The sequence below is a fragment of the Cervus canadensis genome, chromosome 25 (assembly GCF_019320065.1).
Source record: "Cervus canadensis isolate Bull #8, Minnesota chromosome 25, ASM1932006v1, whole genome shotgun sequence".
Lineage (NCBI taxonomy): Eukaryota > Metazoa > Chordata > Mammalia > Artiodactyla > Cervidae > Cervus > Cervus canadensis.
This window is the reverse complement of record NC_057410.1, coordinates 32,608,152-32,634,414: the sequence shown is the minus strand read 5'-3', so window position 1 is coordinate 32,634,414 and position 26,263 is coordinate 32,608,152. Positions and strand designations below refer to the sequence as shown.

The window sequence follows — 26,263 nt, the reverse complement described above, 5'->3', positions numbered from 1 at the left end:
CATGAGGTGAAAACATTGAAAACTCTGAAAACACTCAGAGCTTGAACAGAAGAGAAAAAAGACATAGAAAATAGTCTGTCTATTGAGAGATGAATGGATAAATAAAATGTGGTGTATACATATGACGGAATATTACTCAGTTTAAAAAAAAGAAGGAAATCTTACTATTTGCAACAACATGGATAGACCTGGAAGACATCATGCCAAGTGAATAAGTCAATCATAGCAGGACAAATATCCCCATGATCCTACTTACATTGTCAAACTTATATAAGCAGGAAAAAAAAAAAGTGGAAGTTGTCAGGGGAAGAGGGCAAGGGGAATTGGGGAGAACTTCAACAGATATAAAGTTACAGTTAGAAAAATGAATAAGATCTAGAGATCTGGCTATACAACACACTGCCTATAGGTAACACTATGGAATTACGCATTTGAAAATTTGCTAAGAGCGAAGATCTAGTTAAGTGTTCTTACAACAAAAACAACAAAAGCAAAGGAACCTAAGGAAAATTGTGGAGTTGTTTATAACCTTGATTGTGGTGGTAGTATCAACAGTCCAGTTCAGTCCCTCAGTCATATCTGACCTCTCTGTGACCCCATGGACTGCAGCACACCCGGCCTCCCTGTCTATTGCCAACTCCCGGAGTTTACTCAAACTCATGTCCATTGAGTCGGTGATGCCATCCAGCCATCATCCTCTGTCATCCCCTTCTCCTCCTGCCTTTAATCTTTCCCAGCATCAGGGTCTTTTCAAATGAGTCAGTTCTTCCCACCAGGTGGCCAAAGTATTGGAGTTTCAGCCTTAGCATCAGTCCTTCCAATGAATATTCAGGACTGATTTCCTTTAGGATTGACTGGTCGGATCTCTTTGCATTCCAAGGGACTCTCAAGAGTCTTCTCCAACACCATAGTTTAAAAGCATCAATTCTTCAGCGCTGAGCTTTCCTTATGGTCCCAACTCTCACATCCATACAGGACTACTAGAAAAACCATAGCTTTGATTAGATGGACCTTTGTTGGCAAAGTAATGTCTCTGCTTTTTAATATGCTGTCTAGGTTGGTCATAACTTTTCTTCTAAGGAGCAAATGTCTTTTAATTTCATGGCTGCAGTCACCATCTGTGGTGATTTTGAAGCCCAGAAAAATAAAGTCAGCCACTGTTTCCACTGTTTCCCCATCTATTTGCCATGAAGTGATGGGACCAGATGCCATGATCTTCGTTTTCTGAATGTTGAGTTTTAACCCAACTTTTTCACTCTCCTCTTTGACTTTCGTCAAGAGGCTCTTTAGTTCTTCTTTGCTTTCTGCCATAAGGGTGGTATCATCTGCATATCTGAGGTTATTGATATTTCTCCCAGCAATCATGATTCTAGCTTGTGCTTCACCCAGCCAGCATTTCTCATGCTGTACTCTGCATATAAGTTAAATAAGCAGGGTGACAATATACAGCTTTGCCGTACTCCTTTTCCTATTTGGAACCAGTCTGTTGTTCCATGTCCAGTTCTAACTGTTGATTCCTGACCCACATACAGATTTCTCAAGAGGCAGGTCAGGTGGTCTGGTATTCCCACCTCTTCAAGAATTTTCCAGAGTTTGTTGTGGTCCACACAGTCAAAGGCTTTGGCAGAGTCAATAAAGCAGAAATAGATGTTTTTCTGGAACTCTCTTGCTTTTTCAATGATCCAACATATGTTGGCAATTTGATCTCTGATTCCTCTGCCTTTTCTAAATCCAGCTTGAGCATCTGGAAGTTCACGGTTCACATACTGTTCAAGCCTGGCTTGGAGAATTTTGAGCATTGCTTTACTAGCGTGTGAGATGAGTGCAATTGTGCTGTAGTCTGAGCATTCTTTGGCATTGCCTTTCTTTGGGATTGGAATGAAAACTGACCTTTTCCAGTCCTGTGGCCACTGCTGAGTTTTCCACATTTGCTGGCATATTGAAGGCAGCACTTTCACAGCATCTTTAGGAGTTGAAATAGCTCAACTGGAATTCCATCACCTCCACTAGCTTTGTTCTTAGTGATGTTTCCTAAGGCCCACTTGACTTTTCATTCCAGGATGTCTGGCTCTAGGTGAGTGACTATACCATCGTGATTATCTGGTCATGAAGATCTTTTTTGTGTAGTTCTTCTGTGTATTCTTGCCACCTCTTCTTAATATCTTCTGCTTCTGTTAGGTCCATACCATTTCTGTCCTTTATTGTGTCCATCTTGGCATGAAATGTTCCCTTGATATCTCTAATCTTCTTGAAGAGATCTCTTTCCCATTCTTTTGTTTCCCTCTATTTCTTTGCATTGATCACTGAGGAAGGCTTTCTTATCTCTCCTTATTCTTTGGAACTCTGCATTCAAATGGGAATATCTTTCCTTTTCTCCTTTGCCTTTCACTTCTCTTCTATTCACAGCTATTTGTAAGGCCTCCCCAGACAACCATTTTGCCTTTTTGCATTTCTTTTTCTTGAGGATGATCTTGATCCCTGCCTCCTGTACAATGTCACAAACCTCCATCCATAGTTCTTCAGGCACTCTATCTATCAGACCTAATCCCTTGAATCTATTTTTCACCTCCACTGTATAATCATAAGGGATTTGATTTAGATCATACCTGAATGGTCTAGTGGTTTTCCCTACTTTCTTCAGTTTAAGTCTGAATTTGGCAATAAGGAGTTCATGATCTGAGCCACAGTCAGCTCCCAGTCTTGTTTTTGCTGACTGTGTAGAGCTTCTCCATCTTTCGACATGCATATGTCCAAATTTATCAAATTGTATACATTAATGTGTGCCTTTTTGGTATATCAATTATACCTCAATAAAGTTGTAAAAGTAAATAAACAAAAGAAATATCAAGCTCATGTAACAGGGAGGAAGTATGTTTTTGCCTTTACCAAGGAGAATTTGGGGAAAGATTCCCATTCCCAAATTACTCCCTGAAATGGACAACCTACATTAACTTGACAAAATAGTGTTCAACATTCTTAATAATTTCAAGTTTTATAAAATAAATGTGTACAAAATAAAGTCCATTCCCACTTATTTGTACTTCTTGTTTTCTTAAAAAATGTGAAGCAGTATTAAATTTTAACAAATGATTTTTGTTGCCTCTTTTAAGATAATTATGTGCTTTTTCTCTTATAATTTGTTAATGTGGTAAATCTTACTAATAGATTTCCCTAACATTAGACCATCCTTGTTTTGGGGGGATAAACCCAATTTGGTCATACTGTATTATTAGTTTTGTGGGGTTTGGTTTGGTTTTGTTAATTTTTTTTTTTTTTTTTTGGTTTTGTTAATTTTTTAAAGCAATTTTTGGTAGTGCCATCGTGGCATGTAGGATCTTAGTTCTCCAACCAGGGAATTGAACCCACAACCTCTGAATTGGAAGCACAGAATGTTAACCACTGGCCTGCCAGGGAAGTCCCTGGTTTTGTGGGGTTTTTTTTGTTTGTTTATTTTGGTTTGTTTTTTCCCAAATTTTATTTATACCTTTATATTTAGAAATGAAGTTGGTTTACAGTTTTCCCTATTATTTTTGTTTTATTTTGGATTCAAGTTTTTGCCAATCTAATAAAATGAGTTTTGGGGTTCTTTTCATACTCTATTTATATCTGTGAAACAGTTTCTAGAGATTGGAACTCTACACTCCTTAGAAATTTGGTAAGACTCATCTGTAAGAAACTACTCATATCTTAATAAGTAATTTGTGTAGATTTAATCAGGGATTTAATGTCTTTCAAAGTCACAGGATTTAGGTCATTTATTTCTTATTGAATCAGTTTTAACTGATTATAGTTTTTCTAGAAAATTGACTATTTTGCATATCCCAGTTAATTGACATAAAGTTGTACATGATTGCTCCTTGTTACCTTTCTTAATTTCTGGTATATTTGTGATTCTGTTGCTTTCCAATTTCTAATTTCAGTACTGTTTTGGATATCTTTTGTATGTAAAGCCACACTGAGACTGGCCATAGGGAAGCCCAGTTTTAAATGTGTTGTTATAGACAATGCTTACAATAGTCCGGAGTTTGAAGTTGGAATAGAAATAGAAATGCCACTAGAACTGCTCCCTTATAACTTCTGTCTCTAATTCCTCCCATTTGAGTCACATAACCTGTACGCCTATACATACCCCTTAGAAATTTGTTCTTTTAAGGAAACATAAAGTGGCGGTATTCTATTTTGTCTAATTGCTCAGCCCATTCAAAAAACAGAAGACAATAAGATATCTCTCCTGAAATACGTCTTTTCCAGTTTCAGTATCCGCAGTTTTTCTAATAGTTACTCAAATACCCTGGATCTCAAGCTCTTCACCAGCTCTCTCCTTCTAGTGATCCAGCCCAGTGCCCCAGCATCTTAACCAAGTAGGATGAGTCCAGTAGACTGGACCCTTCCATGAGTGTTTCCTAAAATTCATTGACTTCTGCTTGCTCCATCGCATTATTGACTCATGTTAATTTTGCAGTCTACCAAACATTTGGGTCTTTTTTGCATATGCTATTGAGGGCTCTTTATTCCCAAACATATACGAGAAGGACTTCTTCATTATGTAATTCCCTAGTCTGTAGACTTATAGAGAGAATTTGAAACATGTCTGGGCTATAATCAAGCATCCTCATAGGTGAGGACAGAGGAGCAAACAGGCAGTTCTTCACTCGGCAATCTAGAGGAAGAGCTCTCTATCTATGACGGAAGACATGTCAGCTGGGTCCTACCACAGTCCAATTGCCAAGAACAGGACAGGAAAAAGAATGACTATTTATTGAGAACCTAGAGTATCAAATCTATGTTAGGTGCTTTGTATCTGTTATCTCACATAGAGAGCTTTAGTCCACAAAACAACAGTAGATCAAGGTGGAGCATGAGTAAATGAAGATTCGGGTAAGCAAATGCCAGATAAAATCATCCCCATTTTATTTATGAGGAAACCAATGCTAGGAGCATGATTTGCCCAAAATGACACAGCCAAAAAGCAATGGGACCTTATTTGACTTAAAAATTCATGTTATTTCTTCTACATTGTGAACAGATGCAGTAGGGGGAGCAAGGGCACTTGTGCAATGCTTAACAAAGGATTTTCACCTACATTAACTCTTGACTCGATCTTCATAACATCTTCATGTGATAGGCAGAGCATGTGATACAATCTTTATTTCACAGGTAAAGATATCAGTGCTCAGAGAATCAAGCGACCTACCCAAGGTCACCCAGCTTGACAATGAGGTTGCAGAGTAGACCTTGACCCCAGGCTCTCCCGACAACAAGCACAGTGCAAACACCTCTCTGGGGGCTGGCGTGGGGAAGGAGGGCAGCAGGGAATGGGGCAAGTGCTGATGACCAGTGTGGAAGTAGGGATGGGGAAAGCTCAAACTCTAACCTCACCAAGAAGCTACAATGCTCTGTTATTATTTTTTAATCATCTTGAGCCTTCAAGAGACATTTGACCTTTCAAGGTCATTTGACCTTTCTTTCTCTGACCAAGAAGCAGAACAGCTTAGGACAGATAACTTCACTGTTTCTTCCACGTGAGAATGAGGCTGCCATTTGCCATCAATGACATTGGTGCAGTAGGTTCTTGTGGAGAAGGAGGCTGAAAAGCCAGAGCCCAGTGAACATATTGGCCTTTGATTTCTTCAGTAAAGTCAGAATCTTTAAAAAAAAAAGAAAAATACTGAAAATGAATCAAATGTGTTCATGTCCTAATCCATTAGGACAGGTAGAAGACAGGTAGATTTAACATCAGTCAGCTATCCATGGAACATTTGATTTACCAGTTATTTCAGTTCAATGCAGTCACTTAGTCGTGTCCGACGTTTTGCAACCCCATGGAATGCAGCACACAAGGCCTCCCTGTCCATCACCAACTCCCAGAGCTTGTTCAGACTCATGTCTGTTGAGTTGGTGATGCCATCCAACCATCTCATCCTCTGTCATCCCCTTCTCCTCCTGCCTTCAGTCTTTCCCAGCATCAGGGTCTTTTCCAATGATTCAGGTCTTCACATCGGTTGGCCAAAGTATTGGAGCTTCAGCTTTAGCATCAGTCCTTCCAATGAATATTCAGGACTGATTTCCTTTAGGATTGACTGGCTTGATCTCCTTGCAGTCCAAGGGAATCTCAAGAGTCTTCTCCAACACCACAGTTTGAAAACATCAATTCTTCGGCGCTGAGCTTTCTTTATTCCAACTCTCACATCCACACATGACTACTGGAAAAACCATAGCTTTGACTAGATGGACCTTTGTTGGTAGAGTAATGTCTCTGCTTTTTAATATGCTGTCTAGGTTGGTCATAAGTTTTCTTCTAAGGAGCAAGTGTCTTTTAATCTCATGGCTGCAATCACCATCTGCAGTGATTTTGGGGCCCAAGAAAATAGTCTGTCACTGTTTCCATTGTTTCCCCATCTATTTGCCATGAAGTGATGGGACCGGATGCCATGATCTTAGTTTTTTAAATGTTGAGTTTTAACCCAACTTTTTCACTCTCCTCTTTCACTTTCACCAAGAGGCTCTTTAATTTCTCTTTTCTTTCTGCCAGAAGGGTGGTGTCATATCTGCATATCTGAGGTTATTGATATTTCTCCCTGCAATCTTGATTCCAGTTTGCAGGGGGAAAAAAGTTATTTAAACTTCACTTAAGTCAAACACCAGCTTATTCAGACCTGCAAAATAAAGGCTTTTCCGGTTAGTTGGCAATTTATGGTCTGATTACTGGTTCACATAGGGACTGAACTGAAAGCAAATCACCCCATGAGGGAAATTCTCTTTTTTGTGATACCAACAATGCAGTCTATTGCTCTCTTTCAAGCCTGACTGAGAAACTTTCTCCTGGAGAATAGGAAACGACCGTGGGGAATCTATATGCCAACAAGCAAACCAGCATTCTTCACCTGTCAACAAGTGGTGGACACATGCTTTCACCATGGCGCTCAAGTAAGATCCTCAGAATTTATCCCCGCAACCAAGACATTAAGAAATCTGGGAGCAGACTTTGAGCTTTACCAGGGCCTTCCAAGCCTGCCTGTGGCTCAAATTCACCACCCAAGCACCTTAAAAGAATATACATATGCCTGGACTCCTCCAAGAAAGGATTCTGCTACAGAGAAATATGTTTAAACTACACGATGAGTATACCATGTCAACATTTCAGCAAAATCCAGACTGAAAAAGAGATGAAGGGGGAACTTGTACATTCAAAGAAAAGTAAGAGATACTGCTACTAATGTGATGTTTGAACTTAGCTGATTCCCATTTCAAATGAACACAAACCAGGTAAAAACAACAAACAAAAACACAAGAAAATTTGGGCCATTTGGAAGATGATTGAAATTTTGAACACTGATTGGGTATATGATTTATTACTCTTCCTCTTGAGATATAATAATAATATTGTGGTCGTTTTTTACGAAAAATACTTTACATTGTAAAGATAAAATAACATGTTCTCTAGAATATGCTTCAAATAAGGGAGGAGTGAGTAGAAACATAGATGAGGCAGGGCTGGTGATTAATTCATAATTAAATGCTCATTTTCATGAGGATAAAGGAGGTTCACTATGCTTTTTGGTCTACTTCAGTATATTTTTGAAACTTTCCATAATAAAAAAGTAATCTCCTAGGTTTGTGAACTGTTCTATTTCTTGTCACACACAGCTTAACACATATAATGTGCCACCCTGTTCTAACGTGAATTCAATGTTCACTCCCCAGAACAGAAGAAAAGGGAAGTGGGAGCATGGCACTTTGGTACTGGGCGCAGACACAAGCTCCAGCGTTTCATGTAAGGTTTTTCCTGGTTCTAGACTGAGGTATGTAGGAGAGCTGTTGCTACATTAGATCAGTCTGGTTACCTCTAAAAGACTAGTTTCCTCTTCTTCTGAGCTACAGCAGTCTGGTGTTTTTTCTTTTCTTTTCTTTTAGGTAAGAAGTGGAGTTATTCAGATCCAGAGAGACGCACACTCCACAGACAGAAGTGGGCCTTCGCAGAGGATGAGCGCTGTGTTTTTCCTTCATAGACTGCCATGCCTACAGGACTACATGTGTGTGCACTTGTGTGTGAGTGCCTTGGGCCACCAAGTACCTTTGGGCGGGTTGTGCACTGCACAAGAGTATCACATTTAAGGGGACACCCTTCATAGCGTCAACATTGTGGATTTATATTTGTAGTATGATAACTATCTTGGAAATGGTAATAAAATTTTCTAACAAAATCAGTACATTTCATAACAGCCCCAACTTTCCAACAGATGGAAGCAAAATTGTCTTACGGCAGGTACATCTTTTCTAATTACGGACTCACTGTATGGGCTAGCAGTGGACTTGAACTGCTTGACTTCCTGACTTTGAATTCCTTCCCCACAAACCACTCACTGACTTTATAATCTTCACAAGTTACTGAATAGCCCTGAGCCCAAATTTATTCATCTGTAAAATGGGATGATTATATTGAGAGCATTATTCAAAGCATTAAATGTATGTGAAACAGTGTATAGGAGGCCCTCAATAAGTATTAAAGATCAACTCCTATCATGTTATTCATACTTATTCTAATTTCGTGGGTGTAAATGTGTATAGACATGTCTATTGTGTCATTCATAAACTCAGTGAACAAATTGCTCCAATGGACTTCAGAAAGACTATATCCACAATTTCACTACCCTATTTTTAAAAAAGGACATTTACTCAAACCATCAAATTTTAAAAAATGCCATAAAGCTCAAGGTCCCAGAAAACAATCAGAGTTTATAAGCCTTTATGCACACAGGAGCTGTGTGTATATGCTGATCAGGAGCTCTCAGAAGAAAAAGCCTGGGTTTTTTCCATCCTTCTAACTACTTGACCAGTAAGCCAGCAATGGGAAAAAATCCAGTGGGAGTTGCCAGCCACAAAAGGGGTATTACCCCATAGGCAGAATAGAGTCAAAATGCTTCAAGAGGTTAAAAGTCTATTTTTAAAAGGAAAGAACACAGAGTATGCCTTTAACTTGGTGTTAAAAATAAACTCAGCTGCCTCCTCTACACTTCCCACCTCCTCCCACTGTCCTCCCATACCCTGCACTGCCCCACATGAAAGAGAGAGCTTGTGTTTCATTTCGTTTCTTCTCATGAGTTTTTCTTTTTCATTTTCTTTTTTTTTCCAATTCTTAGCCAAACATGGGCTACTTGATTTTCAGTTCAACAAAACAAGTCTCATTCTCTCTCCAAATTTCCTCAGGAACTATCCCTGCCCACCCACCCCGCTCAGAAAGCACACTGGATTATAATCCAGAATTAACCATGTGCAGGGCTGTGTAAAAACTCCACACAGATTAGCAAAATGGAGTCCTGCCAGCTCTCTCCTAAGCCTGGTAAGTGTCTATAGGGCAGGAGTGTGGGGGGTGGGTCATTTAGACAAGACGGCCCTACACTGAACACTGTTTAATATTGGAGTTTTAGCACAGACTTTTCCTGAGGCATGGTTATCCTTGCAAACACTGCTTTGCTGAGTTGGTTTCAATAAATTCCATTTAACAATCACAGAAATCCTATAGATCAGATGTGCCAGGTTTTTTTCCATAAAAGACCTAATCGATACAGCAGAAAAGCTGCTATCTAGAATGAACAATCTGGATTTCTTATTGCCTGTAGATGGTAGACAGATTTCAAGACCCCAGTGGGAAGCAAAAGTGTTGGAGAACAAAGAGACACAGGTCTGGGTACTATACTGTCACTGTGGAGGGGAGGCTGAGAGATGAAGGGATCGCTGCGAACTTGTTTACCTACAAGAGATTTAGGGGAAAAAAAGACAGCCCATAGTCATGGGAAAAGCAACAGAATTCATTTTAGGAAATAATGTTAGAGTCTCAGCTCAGTCTCCAACCTGAAGGGTTGTCTCAGACAAGCCTCTCTGCAACTTTTCACAAAATGAGATCCCCGCCTTCTTAGATCTATTCTTTAATAGAAACATACAACTGTTAAATTACCTATAATATGAATAAAATATGTATCAAGGATGTAATGTACAACATGATTAATATAATTAACACTGCTGTATGTTACATATGAAAGTTGTTAGAGAGTAAATCCTAAGAGCTCTCATCACAAGGAAAACAAATTTTTTTTCTTTTATTTTGAATCTACATGAGATGATGAGTGTTCACTAGACTTACTATGGTAATCATTTTATGATGTGCATAAGTTAAGTCATTTCACTGTACATCTTAAATTTACACAATTCTATATGTCAACTATATCTCAATAAAACCGAAAGAAAAAATTAAAAAATGAAAAATATTATATCAGAAAATTTAAAAAGTCTAACAATCCCAGCACAAAGATACCCTTAAGCAAACATTGTTCAAATTTAATGAAGTGATTTTGATGTATGTCTGGAAAGTTAGAAGGGAAATTTCATCAGTGAAGGTGGCGTTTGAGCCATTGTTTTTCATTTCTCACAAAAGGAAAGCACCCTAGTGCAATAGCATACCTGGGGCACTAGCAGTAACCAAGTATGCCTTGAAAACAGAGCAAGCGCAGGATCCTCAGCCTCCAGGGCATTGCAGGCTCTAGCGAAGGGTCTTCTCTCCATGTGCTCAAGACTTATCTGAGAACCAACAAAGACTTTGTTTTCACTGGATGTCTATGCACCTATTTTTCAAATATATATAGACTTGTTGTGATTGCTAAGTCACTTCAGTCGTGTCTGACTCTGTGAAACCCCATAAACGGCAGCCCACCAGGCTCCTCTGTCCCTGGGGTTCTCCAGGCAAAAATACTGGAGTGGATTGCCACTTCCTTCTCCATGGATGCGATTAGTCAAATACAATTCTACTCAGTTCAGTTCAGTCGCTCAGTCATGTCCAACTCCTTGCCAACCCATGGACTACAGCGCACCAGGCTTCCCTGTCCATCACCAACTCTCAGAGCCCACTCAAACTCATGTCCATCGAGTCAGTGATGCCATCCAACCATCTCATCCTCTGTTGTCCCCTTCTCCTCCTGCCTTCAATCTTTCCCAGAATCATGGTCTTTTCCAATGAGTCAGTTCTTCGAATCAGGTGGCCAAATTTATTAATTTTATTTTTATATATGCATTAATAAAATATAAATTCATTTTTAAACAAATTCAAAGTCAATCTGATTTTTAATATATAATTCTTTCTTTGTCTTTTTTTTTTTTAGCACTGACCATCGCAGAGTTATGTGTATTAATCTACTTGCTCAAACTGTTCCCTTTCCTTGATCTCTACTGTATGCTGTGCTGTGCTGGGCTTAGTCATTCAGTCGTGTCTGACTCTTTGTGACCCCATGGACTGTAGCCTGCCAGGCTCCTCTGTCCATGGAATTCTCCAGGCAAGAATACTGGAGTGGGTTGCCATGCCCTCTGCCAGGGGATCTGCCCAACCTAGGGGTCAAACCCAGGTCTCCTGCATTGCAGGCAGATCCTTTACTGTCTGAGCCATGAGGGAAGCCCAAGAATACTGGAGTGGGTAGCCTATCCCTTCTCCAGGGGATGTTCCTGACCCAGGAATCGAACCGGGTCTCCTGCATTGCAGGGGGATTCTTTACCAGCTGAGCTACCAGGGAAGCCCCTCTCTTCTGTATACCATGCCTATATTTTACAAGAGTAAAAGCCAAAATACAACAAATGTAATAGCTAGGAATGAGTTTAACAAGCCAATATTAAAACATCCATACTACCTTGCCTTTGGTACCTCTCATTCTGGCAAACACTGTTTCTTTAGTCACTTATCATTTCTGATGACTCTTTTAAATGAGTATCTGATTTTATTTGTATGTATTTTTGAGACATAACTGACATATAACATTATGTTCATTTTAGGTGTTCAACATAATGATATTTGTATATATTACAAAATGATTACCACAATAAATCTAGTTAACAACCATCACCACACATCATTACAAATATTTTTTCTAGCGATGAGACTTTTAAGATCTACTCTCTTAGCAACTTTCACACATACAATTTGAAAGTTAACCATGTGGGTTGATTGTTAACCACAGTCACCATGCTATACATCACATCCCTAGGAATTATTTCTCTTACGACTGGAAGTTTTTCACCTTTTGACCCTTTTCACCCATTTTACTCACCTCCCATCCTCGGCCTCAGGCAACCGCTCAACATATATTTCTTAATCAGTTAATTCTAAGATTACAAATCTCAGCTAGAAGCCACACATTTTAATATTTAGCTTTTTGCCTTAAAAAAGTAAAAGTGAAAGTCGCTCAGTTGTGTCCAACTCTTTGCAACCCCATGGACTAGACAGTCCATGGAATTCTCTAGGCCAGAATACTGGAGTGGTTGCCTTTCCCTTCTCCAGGGTATCTGTCGAACCCAGGTCTCCCACATTCCAGTAAGATTCTTTACCACCTGAGCCACAAGGGAAGCCCAGGCTTCTGCTAAACCCATTCATTCTAGAAATTAATGGGACGTTGACGCACGTCAGTAATTTAAAGTGCTCTGCTAAAACAGTAAGAGAGGAATCAAGTCTATGATAAAAAACATTTGAGTTGGTGACTATTTATTTATGTTGTTCCTGGAAGGACTGGGGGTGGCTTACAAAGATGCAATTATGCAATTACAAAGACGAAAGATACATTCAGCAATATACAAGCCATAAAACATAAGTTGAAGAAAAGAAGGCAAAGAAAATGGGATAGAAAATGAGTCGCAGTGGTGAGGTTAGGACATGAAAGGTGGGCTGTGAAATCCTACAGGCCTCCAAGAGCTGAAAGGCCGGTCCAGGCTCTGCCCTTTATAAGCAGCCAAAGGAAAAAGGGAACCATCAGTAAGCACATAATTTATATTATTTGTTTGATAAAAACACAATGGCTTCTCAGAAGAAGCCCAACTGTTTCAACTGGTGAGATGACCAGCTTCGAGAAAGGGCAACATCCCCAAAGCATACTTGTTGCAAACAAATAAAAAAATTAGTTTTAGTCCATGTCCTCAGGCCAACTCAAATGTTTTTTTTATCATAGACTTGATTCCTCTCTTCTGTTTTAGCAGAGCACTTTAAATTACTGACGTGCGTCAACGTCCCATTAATTTCTAGAATGAATGCGTTTAGCAGAAGCTTGGGCTTCTCTGTCCATGGGGATTCTCTAGGCAAGAATACTGGAGTGGGTCGCCATGCCCTCCTCCAGGGGATCTTCCTGGGATCTTCCCTTCCAACCCAGGGATTGAACCCAGGTCTCTGTGCATTGCAGGTGGATTCTTTACCATCTGAGCCACCAGGGACGCCCAACACTTGATGTGAATTATCTTTGCCGTCTTCTCTATGTAGGGAAACAGGCAGAGCAATTTGCTCCCAATGTGTACCAACTCAATAACTGAATTAAAAACAGAAATAATTTGTCCTAGAGAGATGTAACTCTCAGTCCCACCTTACCTTCAGATGGGCAGTTCTCAGCTTTTGATCTGAAATGGCCTCAAGAGTTTCCAACGGTGAGCTTTTACCCTGTTCATTTTCTCTTACATCCTCCCGCTGCGGTCTTCCCCATCCCGACTCAGCTTTGTTCACTCGGAGTACTCATGTAGCACTTCCTCGTGTGCTATATGGAAATTATAATTGTGAAATTAAATGAATGAATACAGCTAAACTGTTTGACTGGACTGTGACTGATACACTTGGTGCTTCAACTTCTTGTTCTGCTAAAAGGAAATTATAATTGCGCCTCAGGGGGCTGTTGTGAAACTAAATGAGTGAATGTATTTAAAGTGCTCAGGACACAGCCTCACACATGGTAAGTGTCAGCTGCTCTGCAACACAGAGCCAAGGTACCAAAATCCCTTTCGAGGATCTCAGGGAGGAGACCCCGAGGCTTTAAAGGATGAGCAGGTGTAAACCAGCTAGAGAGAAGGGGGAGAGTGCTCCAGGCAAAGGGATCAGGCAGCTCAGAGGCTGAGAGGTGAAAGAGAGCAGATATCTTTCCAAAAGCCAGAAAAAGGAAGAGGTTCAGAAAGACTGGATTGTGTGGACAATACAAGGGGAAGGGAGGGAGTGTGGGGAGAAGGATGAGGCTGGAGAGAACAGAGCCCAGGGTGGGCCTTTAAAGACATGTTGTGTGCATGCTTAGTCACTCAGTGATGTCCAATTCTTTGTGACCCCATGGACTGTAGCCCACCAGCCTCCTCTTTCCATGGGATTTTTCAAGTAAGAATATAGGAGTTGGTTGTCATGTCCTTCCCCAGGGGATATTCCTGACCCAGGGGTCAAACCTGCATCGCCTGTGATGCAGGCAGATTCTTTACCTGTTAAGCCATTGGGGAAACACTAAGACATGTTGAAGAGTGTTAAATTAGTTAAACTCAGAGTCTGTTAGACTGAGGTAGCTCTAAAGGTGGTTGATCTATACAAGCAAACCAAAAATCTAAGTTTGAAAATTTCTCAAGGTTAAGAAATCCAAACCTAAGGAGGACCAATCACAAACAGCCAATAAGACTTTAAGCTGTGGCCAATGACAGAATCTCCTTTCTTTGCTTCCATACCTTCACAATAGGTCTTTCCCCTGGCTCCTGTGTGCAGAACACTCCTAGCCACTTCTGGTTTGGAGTGGCCTGATTCAAATTGACTTTTTCTCAAATAAACTCTAAAACTCTTTAATATGCCTCACTTTATCCTTTAACAGGAGTTTAGGCTTTGACCTGAGGATGGTAGGACACAATTCCAGCATTTTATTTAGCAGAATGCCAACAATGAATTTATGTGTCAGAGATTTCTTTTGTTGCAATATGGGAAATATATGGGGTAGGAAGGAGAAAAGAAAGAAAGGCAGAAAGGGCCATTAGGCCATTGCATATGTCCAGGAAAGCGGCAATATCTTAGACTAAGGTGGTGACAGTAAGGACAGAGAGAAACAGAAATTTATTCTGGAGGCAAAAATGATAGGAATGGCATTGGACTACATATGGGAGGCAAGCAAGAACAAGGCTTCAAAAATGACTGCCTGGGGGACTTCCCTGGTAGTCCAGTGGGTGAGACTTCAGCTTCCAGTGCAGGGCGTGTGGGTTTGATCCCTGATGAGGTTGCTAAGATCCCACATACCTGGGGACCAGAAAGACAAGACATAAAACAACCAATATTATAACAAATTCAATAAAGAATTTTTTTTTTTTAATACAGGAAAAAAAATGCTGTCCAGGTTTCTGACCTGGGTAAATGTTCCACAGCAAGCAGAAGGCAGAGTTGTTAAACGTGTAGGCTCCGGGGACTTCCCTAGTAGTCCAGTAATCAAGACTCCATGTTGCCACTGCAGGGGGCACGGGTTCAATCCTTGGTTGATGAACTAAGATCCTGCAGGCCACTCAGCCAACACAAAGCAAACAAAAAGTGTGGGCCCTGTCTACCCAGTCTGCATTCAAACCCAGCTCTGCTCATGAGGAACTCTTGGGCCTGGGGCAAAACTGGACTACTTTTTATCTCTGATATGTGAAACAGCAACAATAGCTGTACCTTCTGTATCAGGCTCTTGAAAGGTGAAATGAGGTAAAGTGCATCAAATCCTTGGAACCAACCGAGCCTGGAATACCATGAGCAGAGTCAACCTTGTCCCAGAGACGAGGATCTTGGAGGAAAACACAGGTGGGATGGGAGCACTGTGAATTCAGATCAAACATGTTGAGTTTGAGACATCTAAGGAAGCACAGAAAGAGGCCTGTGCTAGAGACGTATATTTAATTTTTAGAGTCATCACAAGATGACAACTGGAGCCATTGAAATGACCAAGCCCAACTTCTGATCTTTTCCATCATGTGACAAACTAGATAGTGGATATTCCTTCTGGAATTCAAACAGCTGCTATAATTGAGAACTTACATGAGTCTGATTACATGACCTTCTTTTGCATAGAAGGCCATTTGTAGGTTCCTCATCTCCTTTCTAAGGTCCAAAAAACCTTTTGAGTAATTGTGATCTCAGATTTTTCTTTTCTGTTAGAGTATGATTCAAGGAGGTTGTTTCATGTGCTGTATTTATTAGAATCCCAAGACCCACCCAAGACTTGACTCCCAGGATTCTGACGGCAATGCCAGCATTCTGTTGGCCCAAGGGAAGTCTTTGCTAGAGGACACAGGGAGGATTACTCTGATTCAAAGCAAAAATGTTGTGAAACTGCTTTATATTCTGTCTAGCACAAACAAGGAGGAGCTGTTATTCTTATAATCATCATCAGAACCTTCTACTACACAGGTTTGGGAAGTGGTAATAAAAGCAGAATACCTCTCTCTTGAGTTTGACTACCCCCAAACTTTCATTAATAATAATTTGAGCAAAGTTTAGCGCTAAGCTCTCTGTAGCACTTTCGTACAGTAGTTGCCTGTGCATTTGGAATGACACAATAATCTCTTACTCTAGGAAAAAAGTTACTCTGGCAACATGAACCTTATAGCTTAAGATGAACGGGTTCCATTTCTCATTCCTCCATTCTCAAGGTTAATTGAGTTACTAAACTCCCACAAACTAAAAATAAAGCACAAACAGGGTCCAGACCAGCCTGGAAAGGACATGGAGAAAAACGAGAATTGAGACTGACCAGTTGGATATCAAATGTGATCCCACTTGTCAACATGTGACCAGTGAAAAGGGGGCACACATGTATTTTTAATTAATCTCCATGAAAAACAAGATGTATTAGCATAATGACTGTTTTATGTAGTGATAACATAAATGGCAATCCACTCTCATAAAATATTTGTATTAAAATTAGGAAATGGTAGCACATTCAAACACAAGAGCTAATGGAAGCCTGAATATAGATTATATCCCATCTGGCTGCCAAGAGCCTGCCTCCACACATTAACCAGAGGACCAAGCAGAGAAGGAAACTAGCTTTTAAAAATGCAAAAGAGAAAGAGATTTTATCTGAAAACATCAAGTCATAGGATGTGAAGAGTCATCTGTTTCATGGACTATTTATGAGTCAGATGTTAATTCTGATACTGTCTTCAAATACATGGAGAGAAAAGACAGATTTTTCTCCTTTTAAGCTTAAAAGAGGCTGGTTGAGGCAGGTAGCTCACAGCTGGTAAGTGGCATGCAGTTGTTTAAAATAATTTTTATCTGGCTTTGACATTCCCTGCATTTGCACAATAAACAGACCTGCTGTTTCTATCCCTCCATTTTAACTACTAGCCTCATGGGACCATGTCCCTGTAGCATTTTATAAGAGCTATGTTTTAAACTAACTGAACAACGAGTTGTGTTTACAAAACAAAATTATTTTTTTCCAGTTTCAGATTTGCTTATTAACAAAGTAGATATTTCTCAAGCCAAAATTTCCCCTTTGTTTATGGTTGGAGATCTTGATCCAAGTGAAAAAAGCAAAATCTACTGATGAGTACGGAAGATTACCACCATGCAGAAATCTCTCTTTTCAACAATCCCATGGCGTACGAGCCACGTGATAATCATGTACTCATAGAAAGTCAACAATGGCTATTTGCAGTCAATGCAATTCCTCTACCTAGGAGATTTTTGTGACATAAATAGATAAGAGAGTCTTGCAAAATGTGTATTTATCTTTGACCCTTTACATTTTTCAGAATTTGTTTGGAGTATTGAGGAATGCTATCTTGAGTGTATTGGTTTGTTTTTGTATTCTGATGAAACTCTAATGAAAAACAGGGACTGTGAGCAGGATGAAAAAAGTTTAATCCAGGCCCTGGGTTGATAGGGAAAATCATCTCCGGGCTAGAGCCAGGAGTCCTTTGGTTCTCTTTATGGGAATCTGCAGAGAAGTTCTAACTCCCAAATATGGGTCAGATCTGCAGACCCACCTGCTTAAAACCCTCCAGTGGCTCTTATTATTAAATAAAACTCCTTACCTTGGCAATGAAAACCCTTAAGGTCTGGCTCCTGCTCAGACCTTACCAGTCCTGTTAGGGGCAGAATTGTGTCCCTCCAAAATTTACATGTTGACATCCTAACTTCAATACCTCAAAATGTGACTATATTTGGAGATAGGGTATTGAAAGAAGTAATTAAGGTAAAATGGGGGTGATATGAGTGGGCCCTAATCCAGTGTGATGGTTGTCTTTAAAATAAGAAGCAATTAAAATACAGATATGCACAAAGGAAAGACCATGTGAAGACAGAAGGAAAGCTGGTCATCTAAAAATCACTGAGAGGGGCCTGGGAAGAAGTCAACCATGCTGACTTGTTGATCTTGGACTTCTAACTTCCAGAAACATGAGAAAACAAATTTCTGTTGTTTAAACCACCCAGGCTGTGGTTCTTTGCTACAGAAGCCCTAACATACTAGTACAAGTCCACTCACTCACTCTGAGATTCAGCCATCCTTGCCTTCTTCCTGTTTCTTTAAACTGCCTGACTGGTTCCCACTGTAGGTTCTTGACACTAGCTGTGCCTGTCACCGGATCTTTGCATGGCTGGTCCTTCTTGGTTTGAGGTCTTAAACTAAATATCACATCCTCAAAAACTAGATAATCTAGAGTAGGTCCCCCGCCCCCCATTTTCTGTCTCTTCACCCTTTTAAAAATTGCCATCATAGAACTTATTACCACCTGCTTTTCTTGTTAACTTACATACTTTCTTATCTTTATTATCCCCCTAGTGAGCTCTCTGAGGACAGATACAAGATGTTTATCTTGTTCACTATGTATCCCAAGTCTTAGAACAGAGCCCACAGTTGGTAGGAGACCCAGGAAATATTTATTGAATGACAAATGTTTGAGTGAATGAATACCAATTGAAAAACATTTTTAATTTAAAATTTTATAATCAGTTAATTACTATGAAATGACAGCCACAAGGTAAAGATAATTAGACATGGTTGAATGAAGCAGATTAGACTGAACTCAACTGAATTAGGCAAATGGAAAACAATCAATTTATAGAATTCAATTTAAAAATTTTATTCTGTCTGTGATCTAGTCTTGATGGAGAAGGCCCTATTTCTCAAAAAATAAAAAACCAAAGGGGGATACATAGGGCCTATTAAAAGAGAAGACTTTCTGGAGGTAGTTTCATCTGGAGAGGACAATTAGGAGAAAGGGTATCAGGGAGATTACTATCCAGTGTGTTTCCTTTTTGTTCTGTTCAAAACTTTTGCCAATGCAGCTAACATTTAGAAAGAAATTTTAAAGAAGATAAAGCAAAGAATTGTACATTCTTGCCTTGAGGATGTGGATGAAACTCTGACCATTTCCCCATCTTCCCTAAATACACCACCATTCCTACTTCTGCCCCTTTGTTCTTGTTGACAATGCTTGGAGGACATTATCTTCTGCCCCCATCTCTTCTGCAAGTTCTCCTGTGAAATCCAGAAACTCTTTTACATTCCTGTGGTAGGTGGATCACTCTGAATTAAAATTTTTTGCTTAACACATCTTAACTTGAGCTTCATGAAGGTAGAGACTTGGTTCTACTTGTGTTAGTAATCACATGATATTTAGCCCATGAAAGGGTTCCATAAATACTTGACTACATAAATATGTAGAGTATAGCTCCTCCCTAAGAATCCCAGATAACCTGTCCAACTCTTTATTCCTTTCTGAGCTCCTCTTAGTTCTTATTATCTGCTCTTTCAGATCTAGGACTTGATACCTTATAGCATAGTAAGAAGGCAACAGAAAGCACTCAGCTCAATGAACACTTGACCAGGGGCCCAAGTAGCAAAGCATTCTACTTACCTGATTTAATCTAAAAGAAGAAAAATGAAGAAGTGGTAGAGCCTTGTTGAGGCATTTTATTTTTTTAATGGAGATATAACTCACATACCACTAAATTCATCCTTTTAGTACACATTTTAGTGGTTTTTAATATCATCACTAGGATCTGCAATCATCATCACTATCTAACTCCAGAATATCTTCATCACCCCAAAGAGAAACCTTATACCCATTAGTAGTCATTCTTCATTTCTCCTCTCCCACCTGGCCCTGGAAACCATTAATCTACTTCCTGTCTCCATGGACTTGCCTATTCTGGACTTTTCATATAAATAGAAGCATGCAGGCCTCTGTTTCTGTCTTCTTTCCCTTAGCATAATGTTTCCAAGGTTCATCCATGTAGCATGCAACAACATTTCATTTCTTCTTGTTGTTGAATACTATATCCAGTATGAATATAATATTTGTTTATCTCATCTTCAGTTAATGGACTTTTATTTTGTTTCTACTTTGGGGCTATTATGAGTAATGTTGCTTTCATATACAAGTGTTTATATGAACCTATGTTTCTGATTACCTTGGATATATATGTAGGAGTGGAATATTCTGGGTCATAAGCATACATAATAACTTTGTGTTTAACTTACTGAGGAATCAAACATTTTCACAGCAGCTATACTATTTTATATCCCTACAAGCAATAGATGAGAGCAAAGCATTTCTAAAAGAGATTAGATAATCACAAGTGAAGAATTTTGTCTTTTAAAGACTGCCCAAGTTCAAAAAAGAGAGGAATTTTTCTAAGGAGGAAGATGTTTTAATAGGGTAATGAATGGCTCACAAAGTTCTGCTGACTCATTTTCAGTCAACTTTACCATGGCCTTGCTTAATTCACATTTAGATCATGTGTTCAATCTTAACACAAATAGCCTGAGTGTCTAGGGCATTTTTCCTAAGCCATATGAGCACCTTTGAGACATTCTCTAATATGTGTAGTTTTGCTTTGCGTTCAGTAGGGAGGAATAGGTCTTCCTCTGCCTACTTAACTTTATTTATGGAAATAAGCTTTTCAAATAGCAGGAAATTCAGCTTTACTTTAAACCACCAAGTGCATGAATGGATTTCATCCATTATTTCAGAGTTTTTAGTTTTATACTTTAGGCTAAGGCAAATGTTATATGTATAAGAGACTCTTGGAAGTTAAATAGACATAGACTGTGTGCCCCTGTATATATGTGTGTGTGTGTGTATGTTTGCATGCCACAGAATTAAGGGCACATGCTGCCCGTCACTGCTTATCAAGTAACAGAAGGGCCACCACCTACCTGTCTACAGCAGCCAGAATCTACTACCACACTGGCAGATACTATGCTGGAGAAAAAGCAAATTAGATGGTTAATAAAAAGGATTCTGAATCTATGAGTATATGCGTGCAATTTATGGATGAAGTACCAACAAATGGAAGAAATAAATGGACAAATAAAAGTGAACCTACCTACATTTACTTCACTAAAATTGATTCCCATCCCCCATCATAGATTTCTCTATTCATGCCAGTCAGCTTTCCCAAAAGAATCAGCACAAGGCCACAAAGTCTGCAAAACTTCTTCTCTATTCATAAAAAGCCTGCCTTGACTCCCAGTCCACACCCTCAATAAACAGACAAGCCCTTGCCCCATGCCCTAACAGGCAATCTTCCGAGACCTTGACCTGCAGAGAATCTGTTTCTAAGGAGAGGCCATTCCATCCGTCCAACTGTTCTCTGGCCACACAGTCTCCTCCAGAGACAGGCAGTGGCAGTGGGTCAGCTGATCTGGGTAGATGTGACTATAGAGAGAGAAAGAAATATTGAGAAGGGGAGCTCTTCTGAGTCAGGACTCAAAGTAGCAGATGAGGCAGGCTGTCAATCAGCTGTCACTCAACAGCCTGACCAGTGATGCTCTCCTTCCTGAGGCCATGCGGGAAGTGCTTTGAGTTGTATTCTAGGATAACTTCCTTAAGGTGAACCAGCAGAGGCAAGGACATCTGGGATGAGCTCTGATACCCCAAAGGAAAGGAGAACTTATAGTCACTCCAAGATGAGCCTGGTTCTGGACCCTCTTCCTCATGACATGTCTAAACTTCCATTCCTCCAGCTCAAGAGGGGAAGTGGGCAATGTGACCATCTATCCAAGAGAATGCATGTAAGAATGTTGTTACCAACAGAATAAAAAGCTGACTCAAAGTAAGTGGTTCTCCAGCTCCAGTGGGCATCTTCTGGAGAGCTTGTTCAAAAACAGATTACTTGGCTTCTCCTGCAGAGGTTTCATTCATCAGATCAGAATCAGGCCTGAGAACATGCATTTCTAGCAACTTCCCAGGCAGGGCATGCTGACTCAGCTGGCCAAGGACCACTTTGAGAACCACTGTGAATGCCAGCTATAATGGACAATCATGAAGCCTGTTCAGATTGAGCAGTAAAAAGAAACATTTTTGTCCAGAATAAGGAAGAAAATACTAAAACATATGCAAATAATAGAAGATTTAATGCCTGACTTGCCAGAAGCAAAATGTTGTGATCTGGTCTTTAAAGTCAAAAAAGGGCAGGGATTAATCAAACATTTTAAAAAATTGTTTCCTTTAAATATTTATTTATTTGGCTGTGTTGAGTCTTAATTGCAGCACATGGAATCTTTGATCTTTGCTGCAAAGTGTGATCTCTCTCTTTTTTTTTTTATTCATTTATTTTTATTAGTTGGAGGCTAATTACTTCACAATATTGTAGTGGTTTTTGTCATACATTGACTTGAATTAGCCATGGATTTACATGTATTCCCCATCCCGATCTCCCATCCCACCTCCCTCTCTACCCGCTCCCTCTGGGTTCACCAGCCCAGGTTGGATGCATGAGACAAGTGCTCGGGCCTGGTGCACTGGAAAGTGTGATCTCTTAATTGCAGCATGCGGGATCTAATTCCCTGACCAGGAATGGAACCCAGGGCCCCTGCATTGGGAGCATGGAGTCTTAGCCACTGGATCATCAGGGAAGTCCCTCAAATAGACATTCTGAACAACCGCTGCCCTCCAACTTAACAGAAAGGAGGAGACCGAGTATACCATGACCCTTGGCTTTGTAGCCTCAACTTTCTCTCCTCGTGGATGAGGGATCACATTCCCTGATTCACAAAAAGCAGAGAGGGTAAGAACTGAGGGAGATATCCACTAGGCCCTGTCTGATCACTGCCTCTAGTAACAGTGCCACCCGTGGTTTTAAGAATTTATGGTTTTAAAAAGCCAGGGAATTCCCTATTGGTCCAGTGGTTAAGACTTCACACTTTCACTGTTGAGGGCATGGGTTTAATCCCTGGTTGGGGAACTAAGATCCCGCAAGACGTAGGGGGGTGGGTCAATAAATTAAAAAAAAAAAAGCCTTTCCAGTGATCAAGACAATTAGATCAATGGAACAGTGACAGCCCAGAATAAATACATCAGTTCAGTTTAGTTCAGTCGCTCAGTCGTGTCCGACTCTTTGCGACCCATGAATCGCAGCACTCCAGGCCTCCTTGTCCATCACCAACTCCCTGAATTTACCCAAACTCATGTCCATCGAGTCAGTGATGCCATCCAGCCATCTCATCCTCTGTCATCCCCTTCTCCTCCTGCCCCCAATCCCTCCCAGCATCATGGTCTTTTCCAATGAGTCAACTCTTCACATGAGGTGGCCAAAGTATTGGAGTTTCAGCTTCAGCATCTGTCCTTAGGTCCATATAAATATAGTCAGGGCTTCCTTGGTGACTCAGACAGTAAATAAACTGCCTGTAATGCAGAAGACCTGGGTCTGATCCCTGGGTTGGGAAGATCCCTTGGAGGAGGGCATGGCAACCCATGCTAGTATTCTTGCCTGGAGAATCCCCATGGACAGAGTAGCCTGGCGGGCGACCTTCCATGGGGTCGAAAACAGTCGACATGGCTGAGCAACTAAGCACAGCTCAGCATAAACATAGGCAACCGAAATGACCTTTGACAAAGTAGCAAAGTTACCCAAACTTGGAAGCAGCCAATAGATCCTTTTAACAGGTGGATGGGTAAGCATGGTGATAAATTCAGGCAATGGAATATTAACCAGTGATTTTTTTAAAAATTAATGAGATTACAAGCCATGGTAAAACATGCTGCTGCTGCTGCTAAGTCGCTTCAGTCACGTCTGACTCTGTGCGAACCCATACACGGCAGCCCACCAGGCTCCTCTGTCCCCGGAACTTTCCAGGCAAGAATACTGGAGTGGGTTGCCATTTCCTTCTCCCTTAAAAGCATATGGTAAGGTAAAAGAAACCAGTCTGAAAAGGCTACACAATATATGACAATAGGCTACACATTCCAATTATATGGCATTTTGGAAAAGGTAAAGCTATAGAGACAGTAAAAAGATCAGTGGTCGCCAAAAATTCAAGCGGAGGGGGAAGGTATGAATAGGTGAAGCTCAGGGCATTTTAAGGTCAGTGAAATTATTCTATATGATACAGTAATGGTAGATACCCGACACTATGCGTTTGTCAAAATCCACTCCAATGCAAAGAGTGAATCCTATTATAAAGCATGGATTAGCTAATAGCAATATATCAATATTGGATCATCAGTTGTAACAAATGTTCCATACTACTTTGTTGTTGTTTAGTTGCTAAGTCATGTCCAACACTTTGCAACCCTGTGGACTATAACCTGCCAGGCTCCTCTGTCCATGGGATTTCCCAGGCAAAAATACTATAGTAGGTTGTCATTTTCTTCTCCTGGGGATCTTCCTGACCCAGGAAACCATAGGCAAGGCTGGGGAGTGGGTGGTATTTGGGAACTCTCTGTACTTTCTGAGCAATTTCCCTGTAAACCTAAAAATGTTCTAAAAAAATAATAAAGTCTATTTTTACAAAAGCTTTCCCATATATTATTTCAGTTCAACTATATGGTAGAGTAGATATGATTCTCCTCCTATTTGAAATGAAAAAAAATTGATACACTGATATTCACACAAAATCTGTTGCAAATTACAATCTGAACATTTGATCTCCTGATTTCAGTCTCTGGATCCTTTCCATTGCACTGCACTCTCTCTCCCGTGTGTGCTCCACTGGGACAGCCCGCAAGTTCCCACATCCTCCTGTTACCTCTCGCAGATGCTGCCAAGGCCAAAGAGAGCCCAAGACAGGCAGCAAAGAGGAATGGGGGATGGACAGAACTGAGGCACAGACACATTCCCTGGGGGTGACTCCATGATTTCCCTGGCTGGTCTGAGCACCCGACACCCATTCACCAACCTAAAAAGTGAGGCTTTGGGGATGAGTCAAAGGAAAAGGCACTGTGTCCCTTAATCATTCAGATTTTCCTAATAGAGTATTTCCAAAACTTCAGCCCTTAACATCCTATCTTTACAAATTTTGCTGTGCCTGCCTGTCATTTATGCTATTTTTACTGGATATTTTCTTTAAAGAGGCTCACATTTTTATTTAGGTTTGTTCTAAACAGAGCCAACTCATAAAATCAAAAGTGTTCATGTCTGTACCACTTCACACCTCCTTGAGTGCCCAGGAACATCTGTAACACACTTGAAGAACTGCTGCCTTCGAAATGCTGCCCTGGAGAAATTTGCCCCCAAACTCGGAGCCCACTGGACAGAAATTAAAGACCTGACTCTCCTCTCTTTTCCTAGCAGCTAGCAGTGTCTCTAGCACATAGTAGGTGCTCAGAAAAAATTTGTCAACTAAATGAATGAATGGTTAAAGGCTACTATGTTGCTCAATTTTCCAACCACCATCAAAAAAAAATCTGACTTCCTAACTGCAACCCTAACGGATGACCTCCCACTGTCCCTCTGAGCTCTGGGCACCCGAGCCCAGCCACCAGCAGTTGCTGTTCTTCAGCATGACTCATTCCTGGTAGGGCAACCCACAGTCACTGCCAGTCATGCATGTTCCAGCGTCCAGTGTGCTCCCGAGTGTCCGGAGAAAGGGCACCTCTCCTGGGAAGCCTTACCCAACACACCTGGTTGAACTCCCTCCCTTTGTGCTCATAACAAGGACTCTGATGCTCTCATTGTTCTCTATTATAATCATCTATTTTCAAGAGTAAGCTCTGGGTGGGCAGGAACTCCGTCTTTCTCGCTGGCCCTGCCCATGGTTCCAGTCGTGCTCAGTACGTGTTCCTGTACTTAACACTGCTCAGATTTGCCTTCTCCATACATGTGTTTGGTTAATCCTCAGATACCTAGCACCAACCAAATGCCTGGTACATAGAAGACCCTTAATTAACCTCATGGAAAGGAAGGAGGGAGGGGGAAAATTTAAACTGAAAGATACAATATATTATTCCATTAGTCTAATAGCTGGAATATTGGTGAGAAACGTCAACCATGAACTGGGTGCTGCTTCCAGCCATACCAGGTCATAGTCAGAAAGAAACAATAATTGAGTGACGTCTAAGACCAAGTGTTACATTAGGTACTTTCCATAGTTTATCTCATTACTTCTTAACTCTGTGCCAAAGGTATTATTATTCCCAATTTACAAACACTGAAAAGAACTTTTTTGCCAATAGTGAAGCATTCTTCTATGTTTCTACACAATGTGGCACTGGAGCCTCACTCTCCTCCCAAAGGAAGAGGGGC

The 26,263-nt window shown here is 40.5% G+C and overlaps 1 long non-coding RNA gene across 1 annotated transcript in view; it reads right to left on the bottom strand.

The window, feature by feature from the left end:
* LOC122427731 overlaps nt 1-26,263 on the bottom strand; it is a 75,400-nt gene that overhangs the window by 36,126 nt on the left and 13,011 nt on the right. The window contains exons 2-3 of the long non-coding RNA XR_006265523.1: nt 13,391-13,553; nt 10,459-10,575 (exon numbers count right to left, since the gene is read on the bottom strand). This is a non-coding gene — a long non-coding RNA (uncharacterized LOC122427731). The remainder of the gene's footprint in view (nt 1-10,458; nt 10,576-13,390; nt 13,554-26,263) is intronic.